This window comes from Myxocyprinus asiaticus, chromosome 24 (genome assembly GCF_019703515.2).
Source record: "Myxocyprinus asiaticus isolate MX2 ecotype Aquarium Trade chromosome 24, UBuf_Myxa_2, whole genome shotgun sequence".
In the NCBI taxonomy this organism is placed as follows: domain Eukaryota; kingdom Metazoa; phylum Chordata; class Actinopteri; order Cypriniformes; family Catostomidae; genus Myxocyprinus; species Myxocyprinus asiaticus.
Genome location: NC_059367.1, coordinates 15,050,687 through 15,067,179, shown reverse-complemented (window position 1 = coordinate 15,067,179; position 16,493 = coordinate 15,050,687). Strand labels below are relative to the sequence as shown.

Genomic DNA, 16,493 nt, shown 5'->3' with positions numbered 1-16,493 from the left:
ACACTGTAAGACACTAACGAACCTCTACGTTCACAAGCTTGATTGACTTTTTCCAAGGAGCCAGTCAAATTAACATAAAAAGGAAGTAGGCTTCAGCTGACAGTGGAAGATGATTTACGACTAGTGTCAGGTATTGAACGACGGACTGACATGAGCGGAATACGGTAAACGGAGGTATATATAGCCTATATTTTATGTATCGTATGTGTATAGGGTGCATAACATTATTTATATGATTGGAATATAATGTCAAGTCGTATATTAAATGTGTTAACACGCATTTCTTTCTCAATTCATTTTGGGTTGATGTGGGGGCGCGAGCGCATAGACAAACGGAGGGGGGCGCGTGTCCAGAAAGGTTGCTCCAGCACTTGTGGCGCACACACCTAGATATTTCCTTTTCAGTGTATAAACATAATTAGTGTAGTCACAGTAAGTAAATTCTTTTTTGCTTATGAGTTCATTTAGAGGGACATTTTCAGGTGTGCCTGTCTGCCTGATACTGTCAGTCTTATTGTCATCCAAGTTCCTGCCCGAGTCATCTTCAGTTTTAAATTATGAGGTCACCAACCACTGAGTGTAGTCATCAGTAGTTGTCTGGATCTTCGAGATAACTCGGAAGAGTATGATCTGAGATAGAGGAATGAGGAAAAGAAGAGACAGGCGGAGGAGATTGTTATTATTAGTACATCACAAGTCTCCCCTCTATCACGTGTATTCGATTTTTTAAAGATGCTTTAATAGAGTTGTTCACAAGCAGTTCTTTAGATAGGCCAGCTACAACAAAAACCAAACAAACTGAATTTAAATGTTACAAAATATGCATCCAGATGAGCTCATTTAGCCACGAAAGGAATATAAAATGCTGTAGCCTAGTGTTCCTATAGTCTGTTTTAATCGCAACAGATGTATTCGCTCGCGTTTTGACATTCATTTAGAGACTCTGTTGTCTCGAGGTCCTCATATAGCCCACATATTATAAACCAAAGCATCATCTTGAGAGTCACTGCGTTGGAAGTGTATTATTTTAATGTTTATTAAGCTCCCTGTGTCAGTTTGCAAATTCGATTTCACTTATATTTCCACTTCCGTACGAGGACTAATCCCATCAAACAAGTCTTAATTATTTTTTTTTTCATTAACCCAAAATGATTAACGACAAATTAATTCCGCTCCAGTCCGCTACTCTGTTCTGCGTCAGGTTTTAACATAGACTTGCGTTTTTCAGTAGCTGTGGGTGACAGAGACTTGGAGCAGCGCTGAGATCCCAAACCATTGATCTTTCTGTCTTTTTCACCAAACGCCGTAGGGCTACATGCCGGGGATTGCAGGAAATATTAAATTTCTACCAGACAATGGGAGTTTCTTCTTAGCTGATTCCAGAGAGACTGCATGGGACTCAAATTGTCGGAAGAAGCGCCGCGCGCGTACCAAACCAATGAACAAGCCTTTTTGTCCACGCGCTCAGGACCGAATACATTCTATCGGCGCAGCTACTTCTAGCACAGCACAGAATAACTATTGTAGCAAGAGGTGACTGATAAGGCAAGTGTTTTCCTTCCATACAGACACATTTTCATAAGGCACAGCTGGTTGAGCTTGCTGTTTTTGCCATCATTTGCTAAACATAAGGCAGCTTATTCCAAATGTCTCTTTGAATTCTGAATGGCTGTCTGAAGGGGAATTGTACGGCTGCAGGACCAAGCCATCGGGAATGCCATTTGTTCAGGAGCAGCATAAACGAGCTTTGTGGCGTGGTGTTTTTTTCCTGGGGACAGGTGCCGTTGTGTACGTTGTTGGGTGGGGGTTAGTTCTCGGGGGTTTGGACATACAAGCAGCAACGCAGTTGTCTTAAGGATGTCAGATCAGGGATCGGGTCTGCACGGAGACAGGTGCGAAAGAAAGGAGTAGATTTCTAACGGACCCCTCCTCTCCTCTCAGTCATTCTGGATTATTGTCCCGTGGTGGCGAGTCATTGACAAAGAATCGGACGCACCTTTTCCCCACGACTGTTATCGGTAAGTGTGCGGGTTTGTCAAATGATAAGGTCCTGTTCGGGGTCCGAGTAGTCACGGGCTTTTCCTCTCCATCGCACTATGTTGCGCCGATGGGTTTTGGCTCTCTACGCGCCCTGAATTCGGCGTTTCTGCCGTTTCAACACAAACCAGGCTATATTAGTCTATTAATTGTATTTATTGTAGATGCATGTTATAATTGGCTATTAATTGAGAGATACCGCATATGTCATGAAATAAAAGTACATTGCTTTATTTTGACGCAATTTATAGAGCTGTTGTTCGTCTGGTTGACTTTTGCAAAATTCAGGTTGTGTTAAAGCAATACAGGTCTCTGCTATTAGAATTATAGATTTCCCCATTGATCACATTTAGTTAGACTTGCTCATGTGCCTCTTAGAAAATATTAATAATATCACTTTCCCTGCAGTATTTGATTTTTCATTTTTTTATATTAGATTTAGTTGTACGGTATTTATCTATTTTTATTATTTAACCAGTCGCATCTGCTAAATTGCATTGCCTTCTTTTTGTTTCTCTATCACTGTTTATTATTATTGTTATGAAGAGTCTGGCTATCATGTCTACTACATATTTTAAGACCTGTTTAATGGATCTAGCTGTCTTTTTTCTTTCCTCATTCACTCTGTTTCTCATGAACTGACATTGGAGGTGCTACTTTGTTGGACAGAGAGAGTTTACAAGTTTAGAACGGTTGGTGGTTTTTGTTTGTTTTGCTTTGTGTATCATATTATTCAGGTTTTTGAGTGTACACACATTCACAGTCTCACACACATTCAGCAGATGTTCATATTACACCACACTAAGTTGTTTGTGGTGTATCAGATTTGTTTTTTGTTTTTTTTATTTCTTAACATGAGGGTGGATTGTAAGAATGTCTGGCTGTGGAGCAATGGGTTCTCTCTGCCTTACTTTGAGACATGTTTTGTCGTTGTCTCCCTGTTTCAAATTCAAATAGCCATTGAGCTGCCTTTTGTTATCCTTCAAGGTTTGTGGAGTGGAAAGAGTGAAAAAAGTGAGTCTCTAAGGGTGAGAGCATTTTAAAAGAGAACCCGGGAGAGAGGAGAGATGAGAAAGGAGGTGAAAATAGGGTCTGCCAGTGGAGACTGTGTCCTTTAGTGAAGGAAAGGTAAGATATGGACTGGGTAGTGTAGCCATCTGCTGTCTCCTCTTGTGACACAGGCTTACTGGACAAAAATCCCTAGATGCAAAAACTGTCTTTTTGTCTTTGAGGAGCAATCTTTCCTTCAGTGTACATCAGGGTCTGTTGACCTTTTCTGATCCAGAGACTTTCAGCCAACACAAGGACTCCTTAGAGGGATAGTTCACCCAAAATGTTTAATTCTCTCATCATTTACTCCATCCCAGATGTGTATGACTTCTAAGATTTTAGAAGACTATCTCAGCTCTGTAGCTCCATACAATGCAAGTGAATGGTGACCAAAACTTTGAAGCTCCAAAAAGCACACAAAGGCAGCATAAAAGTAATCCATGCAACTCCAGTGGTTTAATCCATATCTTCTGAAGAGATCCAATTGGTTTTGGATGAGAACAGACCAAAATGTAACTCCTTTTTTGCTATACATCTGACCAGTGGAGTCTCTAGGCATGATCATGATTTCAAGCCCGATTACACTTCTTAGCTCCATCTAGCATTGTGCACACGCGTCAAGCTCTAGGAATTGCCGTCGAGCTTGAACTCATGATCGCCAAGGAGACTGCTAATGTCAAGATTTATTGTGAAAAAGGAGTTACATTTTGGTCTGTTCTCATCCAAAACCAATTGGATCTTTTCAGAAGATATGAATTAAACCACTGGAGTTGCATGGATTACTCAGTCATGATTTCAAGCTCGATATGACTTCCTAGTGCTGGACGCATGTGCAGAGAACTAGATGACACTAAGTAGTGTAATCGTAGTTGAAGTCATGATCTTGCCTAGAGACTCCACTGGCAAGATGTATAGTAAATAAGGAGTTACATTTTGGTTTGTTCTCATTCAAAACCGATTGGCTCGCTTCAGAAGACATGTATTAAACCACTGGAGTCATATGAATTACCTTTATGATGCCTTTTTGGCTTTTTGGAGCTTCAAAGTTTTGGTCACAATTCACTTGCATTGTATGGAGCTACAGAGCTGAGATATTCTTCTAAACATCTTTGTTTGTGTTCAGCAGTAGAAAGAAAGTCATACACATCTGGGATGGCAAGAGTGAGTAAATTATGAGAGTATTTACATTTTTGGGTTAACTATCCCTTTAATAAATGCTAGATTTTTTTTATTTTTTTTGCAACCCTGTATATTAACTTTCAGTAATAACATTAACAAACATTATTGCATAATGATAAACAAGAGTCAACCTAGTTTTTCAGTCTACCTTTACATGCTTTGCCATGTCCAATGTTTATTGTGTCACCATATCGTCTGATAGATTTACATTTGCATTTGTTTTTACATTTGTTTAATGATGGTTTTACCATATCAGCCAAAAATGATATAAAACAAAGCTTTACAACAAATTAACTACACTTAGAAATACATTTTGAAATAAACCAAATTTTTAAAATAAGTTTATATTTGTTTTACATCAGTTCACAGACCCCCTTCATGGATCCCTGGTTGAAAACCCTGTATATGACTAACCGTCTCAAGCTCCTGTAGCAGTCATTAGAGCTGTTAGTTTTAGTATTATGAATTTGGCTATAATCATTCATCTTCTTTGTTTGGTTTGAGTCCAGTTTAAATGTTTTACGTTTTCTCATTCCAGCAGTCCCTGAGGCCCATGATTCATGACTGAGGGTGGCATTTGTCTGATCGTGCCATTGACCTCCGAGCACACATACAAAACCACTCATTACACACTGAATTATCTTTAGCACCACAGCACACAATGTGTGAAGTGCACAGGAAGTGTACCACTCGGAATAGTTTTAGTGTTTCCTCTTGATTTCTATTCGTTGCAGTGTATGGTTTGTTCTTATAAAAGCAAGGAATGAAGCTGTCAGTTGCTCCGTATTTATTTGTCTGTTTCCATTTTCAACTGTCATTTTGGCTGGTTTTTGTATGTCTTTAATTCACTTCACATTTTAACACACTGTTCAGTGGAGCCATTCTAATCCACAGCAAGCAAAGGGCTGTTTTATTACCAGCCTTACTTAATGTTGAGGTGTGCAACTTTTCCAACATGTACCGAGCTCGAAAAAAACCTCCCACTGATTTTATTGGGAACTAATTCGAAGGATATTCTAAAATACGATTTGGGGGGATTAGAAGAGGGGGATGAAGGGAAAGATTCCTTCCAAGTTTTTTGAATGGGTACCCTGTTTGAGTGCACACTTTTCCCCTAACAGCCGCACTTCAGCCCGCAGTGCAAGTGTTGAGGCCACTGTGCTGAGGGAACAGGTGCTGCGGGCACACGCGCTAACACACACAAACACGCTTACAGTCACCGTCAGGGTTTTTGCATCACCTGCGCCTGGCTCAGCCCTGTGCCCCTTTGGACCCTATCAGAGGTGGGTCTGCTCATCTGTGCCCATCTTAACTGTGGCCAGAGGGACCACCTCTTAAAGGAATAGTTCACCCAAAATGACAGATCTATTGTCATTTACTCAGTTTCAAAAAAGCCTTTGAAACCCTTATGACTTTCTTTCTTTGGTGAAATGTTAAAAGGGATTTATGGCAGAATGTCCAAGCTGCTTTTTTATGCAGTGAAAGTGAATGGTGATCATGCAGCTGTTTAGCAAGATTTTCAGTGAATAACGACTTCAAATTTGGCCAATTTCTCACAAAAAGCTGTTGCATGTAGGGCAGGGTATTGATACAGATTTCCCGATTCAATTCCAGTTCGATATAGATTAATTAGGGTATATTTTAGTTTTAATGTCCCTTTTGCTTACATATGAAAGAAGTTCTTTAACAGCTAATGTGTTAATTATACATGGGACCTTTTAACTAGGTACAGTATGAAAATATAAATTTTGCTGATTATATTTTTAGTTTTTCATCATTTTGTTCACATTTTGGCTTTTTAAAAATGAACAAATACATGTATTCATTCAATAAATTAGATATAATTTTTCATAAATTGTTACATGATTTTTGTTTAATTGCATAATATTTTACTATTTATAAGTATTTACATACTCTTTAACAAAACCAGCATTTCTGTAAAGAGTGTCTGTAGATGAACACATGCTAACGAGAGAGAACCCGAATGGCTTTATCTCATCTGTGCTATGCGTGATTAGAATTAAATGTTTATGTTTTGATGTTTTGTTGTCAATGACAAATGGGTCGTGTGGATCTCGTCTTTGGACACACATACACAGAACAACGTTTACTCTCTACATGCAGTGAAAGGATCTCACTACTGAATACTCCACCGCTTCACTACACAATCACTGATGAGTGAAATGTAAACATTTACCAGCCAGTTGCAAATTTGGTTGCAAATGCGAGTGATTTCCTCTCATTTTGTAGATCGATCTTGGGATTTAAGAATCGTTATCGAGGTCGTTCAAATGAAGATCGCGATGCATCGGAAAATCTATATGGCTTTAGAAGATTTGGAATAAAGAGCAAAAATTATATGGACTACTTTTATGATGCTTTTAGGTTGCATTGCTTGACAGCCCCTGGTCCCCATCCACTTTCATTGTATTGAAGAGTGCTGATTGGACATTTAGCTAAACTAAAGAAAAGTGATACAGTTTTGGAATGACATGAGGGTGAGTAAAAGAATGTCCTTTTTTTTTTTTTAGGGTGAACTATTCATTTAACTCCCTCCCTGACATTTCTGTCCTTCTAGCTCTCTTTATCTGTCTTTTACTGTCATCCGGTTTCTTTTCCTTTCTCTTTTTTTCCTTAGTCATTCTTTTTGTCAGCCCTCAGTTGCTCCATATATCAAACCGTCCCTTTCCCTGTCCCTCCTTTTTTGGCACAGTGCTCAACCTTTCTATCTCATCCCTTTGCTCTCTTCCTACCTCTTTCTGTCTCTCTCCTTCACTCTGTCTCTCTTGTCTTGATGTCAGACCCTCCCAGACAGAGTGCTTTCTCTCAATGTGCTGTCAGGCTAAAGGACACTGCCCACTGGGACTCTGAAAGGAACAAATTGACCGGAACAATGTTCTCGCTTAGCATGTGGAGCTTGCTGAAAGAGAAGGTGAAAGGGAGAGTTGAGGAGCATGCTGGGCCACATGGAGCCAGCAAGTTGAGGGCTGTGTCCGAAAGCTGAAAAATGCTTTATTGAGGTAGAAAGGCAACAAGGCATGTCTAAATCCAATATTTGTGTAACATCTTGTCTACTAATATGCCTTCATCTGGTCGGTTTTTAAAGGCAGCATAGATGCATCCTTTTTTTAAAAATCTATGATATCCTGCAATCCTGTGTGTGTGGTTTGGCAGTTGGTGGAAAGAATAAAAATGCTAACTGAAGGAGTAAAATTATTATTATTTTTTTTTAAAGTTATGTCTGCTGAGAAACAAGCATTTTATTCACTAAAAATGTGCTTGGTTACCTCCAAGACTTGCTTGAATTTGTTTTAGATCATTAGACATGACATTATGGTGTCTTGGAAGCCTGTCTGAAACCACTGTCCTTACAAGGTACCTTCATACACAAGACACTGCCTGTGAAGTCATTGACTGACTTCAGAGCTGTAAACGCATTAAGCAGTGACCCCTCAAAACCTCATTTCCCATGATCCTCTTGCCCTTGGAGGTTAACCCCTCCACTGACCTGCCATAAGGTGGTGCTAAAGGTCACTGCTCCTCCCATTAAAATGTAATAAAGCTCTTCAAGTTCCCCTCAGTGAAAACCCCTTTTCCTGCTTTTTAATAACACACCCAGCCTCTCTCTCAAACTGTCATCCCATTCCTTTCATCTCCAACTCCTTTTCCTGTCTCTTCCACTTTTTTATTTTTATTGTATGTTTTCAAGGGGTGGGCGATTTGACCATATTCTAAATAATAATTGTATATCACAATAAGGATATCACGATATAGTAATTGTTTCTGGAAAAAAAAATCGCTTTATATATTAAATAACAATTTAGTCATTTCTATTTTTAGATACTCCAGTCAATGAATTAAATACTTTATACATGAAAACTACTTACACTTTTTTTTATAATTGTCTATTTATGTGGATCTTGACAGTCAAAGTAAAATAAATAAATAAAAAATATAAAATACACAACTTTAAATCAACCTTACCATAATAATAAATGTCACATCATGCCACATTTCAGTCTATGTTGCTCACAGATATAATTGTCATTATAAACTTTATTCAAGAAACTCAACATCTTCTCAAAGCAATGCAACAAAGAAAATAATGCATCAGTGAAAAAAATAAAATAAAAATAAAAATCCAATGAAAATAAACACTCACAGACTTTTAATTATTTAAGTCACCTCTGTACACTGTAAAACATTTCAAGTTTGCTGCCTTAAAAATGCGAGTAAACTCCACTTAAAGAAAACCTTTGTTTTAACTAAAATAGTTACGTTGTTAAGTTGTTTAACTAATGATCATTTGTTGTTTCAACTTGGTACTCTTGAGTTAAAACAACTTCCTATGTTACATTATCAGTTCAAGAAAACTCACTTGTCAAATAAACATACAATTCCTCACTATTTCAACTCACACTTTCAAGTTAAGATAACTTAAACTATATTCATATCAATTGCCATTTTAAGTTAAGAGCACTAATGTTTTTAAATTGCTTCTTAAATTTATTTCTCATCTTGACTAATAATGGCAAGTTTGCCAGTTTCCTTATTTTCACTGAATGAACTTAAAACTTATCTGCTCAAAAATATAAAATGTATTTTAACAAGAACAATGTTACACAAGCTTTAACACTGGCTTGGGAATTCATTCCTAGTAGTACAACAGGTTCTAATAAAGACTGGTTGCAAAAACATCCATTTCATCAAAATAATATCTAGGTTTCTCCAATGTTTTACGGAACTGGTGCAGTCACATTCGCAGAGCATGGTCAATGTGCTGAACACGCAAGAAAGTGGCAACATTATTACATTTTATCAACACAAATTAAAAAATACAAACTCGCCACCTTTGTGTTACTCAACAGAAATTCAGCTACTCCAGCTCGCTCAAAGGCGGCAACTTCTCTGTATTTCCCGCTCAGTATCACCCATCCTCCCCCTTCCCATTTTTCAATGTATAACTTACAGACATGAGTTAATTGGAGTTAAACATAAGAAATAAGTTAACATAACTTAATGGGGCTATCATGTTTTACAGTGTAGATAATATACAGTTGTGTTAAAAAAAAAATAGCAGTACAACATCAGTAACCTGATGAACCACTGTTATTTGTAGTAGTAATATTTCTGCATTGCAAATAATTTACTTGTAGATGTAGTAGTGTGATAGAAAAACAACAGACCCAACTGTCATGACATGCATGCTGCTTGTTCTGAGTAATTGACTCATTCATTGAAAGGGGTGTGTTCAAAATAATAGCAGTGTGGACTTTAATTAGAGAATTCATTCATTCTGTGAAAATAACAGGTGTCATTAATTGTCCTTTATTAAGGAAGAAGGGAGGCAAATGTTTCACACATGGTTATAAAATATATTTCCTTCTGAATTGCTAAATAAAATAGGCCATTCCAAACATTGTTCGGAGGAACAATATAATTTGATTCAAAAGTTGACTGGAGAGGGGAAACGTCTAAAGAAGTGCAGCAAATTATAGGATGCTCAGCTAAAATGATCTCAAATGCTTTAAAATGGCAACAAAAACCCGAAACACGTGGAAGAAAACGAGCAACTACTGTTAAAACGGATCGAAGAATAAATGGCAAAGATTCAGCCAATCATCACCTCCAGAAAGACCAAAGATGATCTAAAATTACCTGTAAGTACTGTTACAGTCAGAAGACATTTGATCGAAGCTAAGCTATCAGCAAGAAGCCCCCATAAAGCACCATTGTTGAAAAAATGGCATGTGCAGAATCGGTTAAAATATGCCAAGTTACACATCGATTGGCCCAAAGAGATAATGGCGTAACATTCTGTGGACTGATGAGAGTAAAATTGTTCTTTTCGGGTTTAGTGGTAATCAACAGTACGTCAGGCAACCCCCGGGTACTGAATTCAAGCCACAGTACACTGTGAAGACAGTGAAGCATGGTGCCGCAAAAATCATGGTATGGGGATGTTTTTCATACTACGGTGTTGGGCCTATTTATCATATACCAGGGATCATGGATCAGTTTGAATACATCAGAATACTTGAAGAGATTATGTTGCCCTATGCCGAAGAGGAAATGCCCCTGAAATGGGTGTTTCAACAAGACAACGACCCCAAACACACGAGTAAGCGAGCAACATCTTGGTTCCAGACAAAAAGGATTGAGGTAATGGAGTTGCCAGCTCAATCCCCTGACCTCAACCCCATTGAAAACTTGTGAGGTGACATTAAAAATGCAATTTCTGAAGCAAAACCCAAAAATTCACAGGAACTGTGGAATGTAGTTCGTTCATCCTGGGCTGAAATACCTTTTTCTAGGTGTCAGAAGTTGGTTGACTCGATGCAGCGCAGATGCTTAGCAGTTATCAAAAACAATGGTTATGCAACTAAATATTGAGTTTGAAGAGAAAATTGTCGACACTGCTATTCTTTTTTTTTTTTTTAACAGATTAATATTCCTTTGCTTTCTGTAAAAGAATAACGCAGACTTGATAAAATTTGTTAATGCTTTGATTTGGAATTGAATGTGTAATGTTTCCACTACATTTGAAATATGGAAATAAAAGCTATTAAAAATATTTGCACTTTATTCACTTTTATTTATGCACTGCTATTTATTTGAACACAACTGTATGAATATCTGAAGGGGAAACATGGCCTGTTTGTTTCTTAAAATCTAACATCATTCAAATGGAATTTTATAAGGGTGATGATGTGTAGTTTAAAAACCCTTTATTTTGGCGCATATGTTGTAGCTGTTTTCCTGGTGAGTGGTGGTTTGAATGTTGGGCTGTAATCATTTTCAATGTTGGAAAAACACTATCCAGGTCTCTTAAATTCTCTGTTTCAGGTGAAGCCCTGTCCACTGATATATATATATATATATATATATATACATGCCGCAAACATGGATATTTACTAATACTCGATATAGCAGAATCTCTGTCGATTGACACTTTATATCAACACCACGATAGATATTGTCATATCGCCCGGCCTTAATGTTTCAGATCAGCCACATCTTTCATACCCAGCCAAACAAGTGAGTTCAAAATGTATCCCAAAAAATCCCACAATGAGGTGAGTAGATGCAGTTCCTCTGACTAATATTACTTAACAGTCTTGCCTTGTCTCGCCTTACCTTTTCCATTTCTCTTTCCTTTCCTCTTCCTTTCCCCTTTCCTGTGCTGTCCTGTCCCTTTTCCTTTTATTTTTTCGTTTACTTTCCACTTAATTTTTTCCCTTACCTTTTCTTTTCATTTATTTTAACATTTCTTTTAGTTTCTCTTTTCCATTTCCTATTCCTTTCCTTTATTTTACTTTTTTCCTTTTGTTTTATTTAAAATGTTCCTCTCCTCTTCTGTTATAAGACAACATTTAAAATGTAAATGTGCAGCTCGTCTAAGCTGATAAAGTCTTGGTTAGGTAAGCTTCATAAATACTGGCTCAATACGTAGAGAGCGGGCACAATATCAGAGAGAAAGAGTTTTGTGTGACTCTGATGCTTTCAGAAGACAGAGTGCTGTGAAAGGAGATGCTGAATACGATTTCAGGGCTTCGGCTCTGAGAATGATGTGATGAGAAAAGATGGTAGGCGACAGGAGTTTGTTAGTCTGCCTGGGCGTGAATAAACAGAGATAGTGTGTGTGTGAGAGAGAGAGACAGACAGAGGGGATGTGTGAGAGTAAGAAAAAGAGAAATCGAAAAAAAATAGAGTGAGAGTTTGTATGTGTGTGAATGTGTTTCACTGCTGCCTTTGCTCGTTCTCTGGGGCCCAATCACATCTCTCTCACATTGTGGCTTCAGCGCTCACAGAAAGATTTGTTAACGAGGGGAGATACTAACGAGAGGCCCCACCGAGGAACTGGAAAAAACACTGCCAATCAGAGAAGAAAGAGATGGGATGGAACTGTCACCCACACACACAAACACACCTTGAACAGATCAACACACACTGCATCTGTTTTCTTTCTTTATCTCACCTCATGTCTGCATATGTCTGCCACTATTTCACCTACACATACAAACACTGAAGTACACACACATCCTCACAATGTTGTTTGCTGTTGTTGGCTGGTGTTGCTCTACAGCTAGTGTAAGAATATTGTCTCTCAGGTGAGGAAGAATGTGTTTGTGAGTGTGTTGAAGATGAAGTTGTGGTTCACTCACACAGCCATTGAGGACAAATCTCTCGACTGTAGTACAATCAGAAAACACCTGAGGATGTTCATTTTACATTTGTCTGTTGGTACCCACAAAGTTAATTTTACCCAAAACACCCTTCCTCTCTACTGGAAATCTGCAAGGAAAGTTGTTTGCACAGTGCTGCGTCAGTGTTGCGTAGCTGCTGGTCACTGCACAACTATTTCATTATTAAAGGGATAGTTCCCAAAAAATGAGAATTTTGCCATTTACTCAACTTCTTCCAAACCATATCACTTTCTTCCTTCCATGGGACACAAAATATAATGTTAGGCAGAATATTGACCTCAGTCACCTTACACTTTCATTTAATCTTTTTTTCATACAGTGAAATTAAATGGTGACAGAGACTAACATTCTGCCTTGCATTAAATTTTTTATCTTCTTTTGTGTTTAATGAAAACAAGTGAATAAGGTGCTATAACAATTCAGACAGTATGTGCAAATAAACAATGCTATATGTGGCTGCAATTCATTCTTGCTGAATTTCCCCCTAAATGTTTAACTATATTGGTGTATTGAATGATTTTGCCCTTTTCTCTTCCTTTTTCTCTAACTTCTCCTTTCTATCTCTGTCTGAGTGGCTGGTGCTCAGCCTCAAGGTAATTAACAGTGTACCACATTCTGTGACCCGCAGAATGCAATCATGCATGAGAGAGAACGATAGTGAGGGAGAGAGAGTGAACAAAGTGGCCCTGAAATGAATGTGGGGCACAACAAGCGAAACAGAGGGAAACTGAGAGATGGGGAGAGAGAGAGGGCAAAGGACAGAGGGCGGAGGGAGAGATGCCAGGCAATGAGGCAATTCAGAGGGCGGGTGAGAAAATAAGAGAGATTGTAGGGGGCTCTGAAAAGGGATTGAGGTTATTTAACTGCAGGTTGGGGAGAGGACAAGAGCCCTTAAAAACATTAAATCAAAAGCTCAGAGGAACCAGTCAATGTGTAGATCGCTCGGAGTTCCTGCAGAAATCAGTTCACAGAGACCCCCCCCCCTTATTGAGTGACTCTCATGATAACATGTCTCGATCATGTTTCACCCAAAAATTATGATTTTACACAAGGAAAAAGATGCCTGTTTTGTACCATTAAGGTTTCTTACATTGTGATGTTACTTTGATGGCAATTAGCTGATTTTGCCCCTAAATTCACATTTTCTAATTCTAGTTTTCTCAGATGTTTTAATTTTTTGAGTTTGCGGGTAATTCTAATTATTCTCAAAGATGACTGTAATACAGCATTTTATTTTATTACATTAAAAGAATGCTGTAATCTAAATATTTTCTAGCATTTGTAGCATAATGTTGATTACCACAGAAAATAATTTTGACTCGTCCCTTGTAAATTTAAGAAAATGCAGAAATCGCATGTACAATAAGGTACATACAATAGAAGTGAATGGGGCCAGTCCATAAATGTAAAAACATGATTTCATTGTGATAAAATCTCTGATCTACATGATTTTAGTGTAATACAATCATCAGGACAACAAAGTTGTAATATTGAATATAACTGTACACAGATAACATTAGTAAGTGATTTTATCACACTAAAATCATGATAGCACATAGTGTTTACTTTATGTGGCTATACTTTTGAAATGGTGAATATTTCTATTCACTTCCATTTTAAGTGCCTTACTGTAACTGCAATTTTTACATTTTGAAAGTATCTTCTAGGAACATCTAGGAAATGATGAGAGAATTAATTTTTTGGGTGAACTATCCCAGATGTATCCCTTGTACTGTAACCACAATTTTTACTTTAGAAAAAAAAATCACAGGACAAGTCATCTTTTGTGGTAATCAGCATTATGCTACAAATGCAGTCAATTGAGCTTAATTTGTATTGAACCCAGAGCATTCCTATAATGGTCATAAATTGCTCTTGATTCTCTCTTTCTGCCTCTCTATCTCATTTTTAACTTTCTGCACATTCAATAAAGCATTATTGGCATGACTGTTGCATTACACAGTACAGTACTGCCAAAGCAGTGCAGAGCTACTCATGAGTTTGAGTACAGAAATAATAAAGTACCATTCATAGATTCATAGTGATTGGAGCTTATGGAAACAGTTGATAAAAAGATATCACTCTTGTGTTGAGGAGGAGGATATCTCTCTCTCTCTCTCTCTCTCTCTCTCTCTCTGTGTGTGTGTGTGTGTGTGTGTGTGTGTGTGTGTTGGGTTGGCCATCTGGAGGCAACAGGTCCAATGTCAGCGGGCAGTTGCTGTAACACATTCTGATGCGCCCTTGGGATGATGTCAGACAAACACACACACAGGCACCATACAAATCAATCTGGTATTCAGCTGAAACACCCTGAAAAAAAGAAGCTGAAAATCTTTGATGTTGAGTGTCCTCACTTGTTAAGAGCACTCCTCCGTGTGGGGAAAACACACAGCAATTTTGGGCCCGCTCGTGTAAACAGAAGAGGTTGAAAGTGGAGAGAGCTCCAATTCGTTTGATTGGGGATTACAATTCTTAGTTTCAGAGGACAATTTGCTAATGTATTTTGAATCAATTGAAGCACATTCACAGTGATGGATTTTGCTCTAGTGGAGAGGAATAATGCTAATCAGATGCTGCTGTAGTCCTCTCTATGTGTGCCTGTGTGTGTGTGGTGGTATATTTGTATTTGTATGTAAATGTCTTTCATCCCGGTGTGCTCATAAGGACTTGAATGGATTTGTGTTCAAATCATTTAGTGAAACAGGAGCCTGACTGCTCACCTCGCTGCCAAGCTTCTGCATTTCATATCCTCTCAAATCCCCCGTGTGAATATTCATACCCCTTTTCAGGCTTTTTATAACTTGTTTTTGTGGTCATCATCAGAGGCGGCAGAAATTTCTGCATAAAGCTGGATCGAGAGGGAGAGAGAGATAGCTTGTTATAGCCTGAGGGATGGTGGGTAGCACAACACCAGCATGTTAGTATAGGCATGGCCAGTGATGGACTTTTATTCTTTGAATGGGTGATCTATTTCTCTGACAAGTGACTTTATTGTGGTATATACCATATTTTGTATGTAAATTCTTACCTGTTTTATTTACCATGGTCACAAATAAAAAAGTGTTTAAGAAAGACATAACCTACTGAAAAAAAAAAAAACAGCTTAGATTAGTTAGGACCTGCTTAAAAGATAGTTTTAATAGGTTTCACATTTCCAATAATGATTGGATTTAGAGCCATGTTGCAGTGATTCCATCCTGAACTTCAGACATATTGCGCCATGGTTCTCATATTGAAGATAAAAGTTTGAGTCCAGCCTTTGACATGTCCTGATCCTATTCCCCCCTCTCTACGCTTGACCAGTGTAATCTTGATGAGTGTTCAGCCAAAACCAGCATGAAAGGGCTAAAAAAACATAACTTACACTGTTAAACCAGCAATAAGATGAGAATAGCAGATAGGCCTTGGTATCAATACCAATTTTTTCAATTTGAATACAATGAAATACAATTTATTTAAATTCTGATTAATTTAGGTATATTTCAATTTTTTTTTTTATTTTATTTTTTTTTACATATGAAAGATATTCTCTCTCAGTTAATATTGTAAATTATACAGGGAACCTTATATCTTGGTACATTGTGAATATACTGTATTATATAATAAAGAAATTGAGAATATATTATAGAATAAATATAAAAAATTAACAATTGGGCCCAAAACTTAGCAGTTTAATTGCTAGTATGAAAGGGCTTAAAAAACATGGTAAACCAGCACTTTTATTTGTTCATTTAAATGGGACAAAATTTGAAGCAGCTTTGCTGATTGGGCTGGGTATTAATACAGATTTACCAGTTTAATTCAATTCTGATTCACAAGCTCTCAATTAGATTCTGATACGTTTTTATTTGATTCTGATTAATTTGGGTATATTTCAGTTTCAATGTGCATTTTGTTTACATATAAAAGAAATTATGCTTCAGCTAATGCTGTAAATTTGACATTTAACCTACTTGGTCAGGGCTCGACAATAAGGACTGCCTGATGGCCCGGGGCCATTGTGAGAGAGATTCGGGCCAG

General features: G+C 37.7%; 1 protein-coding gene across 2 annotated transcripts in view; it reads left to right on the top strand.

The window, feature by feature from the left end:
• Window positions 1-1,245: 1,245 nt before the first annotated feature.
• LOC127415235 (semaphorin-6B-like) overlaps window positions 1,246-16,493 on the top strand; it is a 195,040-nt gene continuing 179,792 nt past the window's right edge. For both annotated transcript variants that reach the window (XM_051653897.1, XM_051653896.1), the window contains exon 1: window positions 1,246-2,018. The gene's annotated coding sequence lies outside the window, so the exon portion shown is untranslated. The remainder of the gene's footprint in view (window positions 2,019-16,493) is intronic.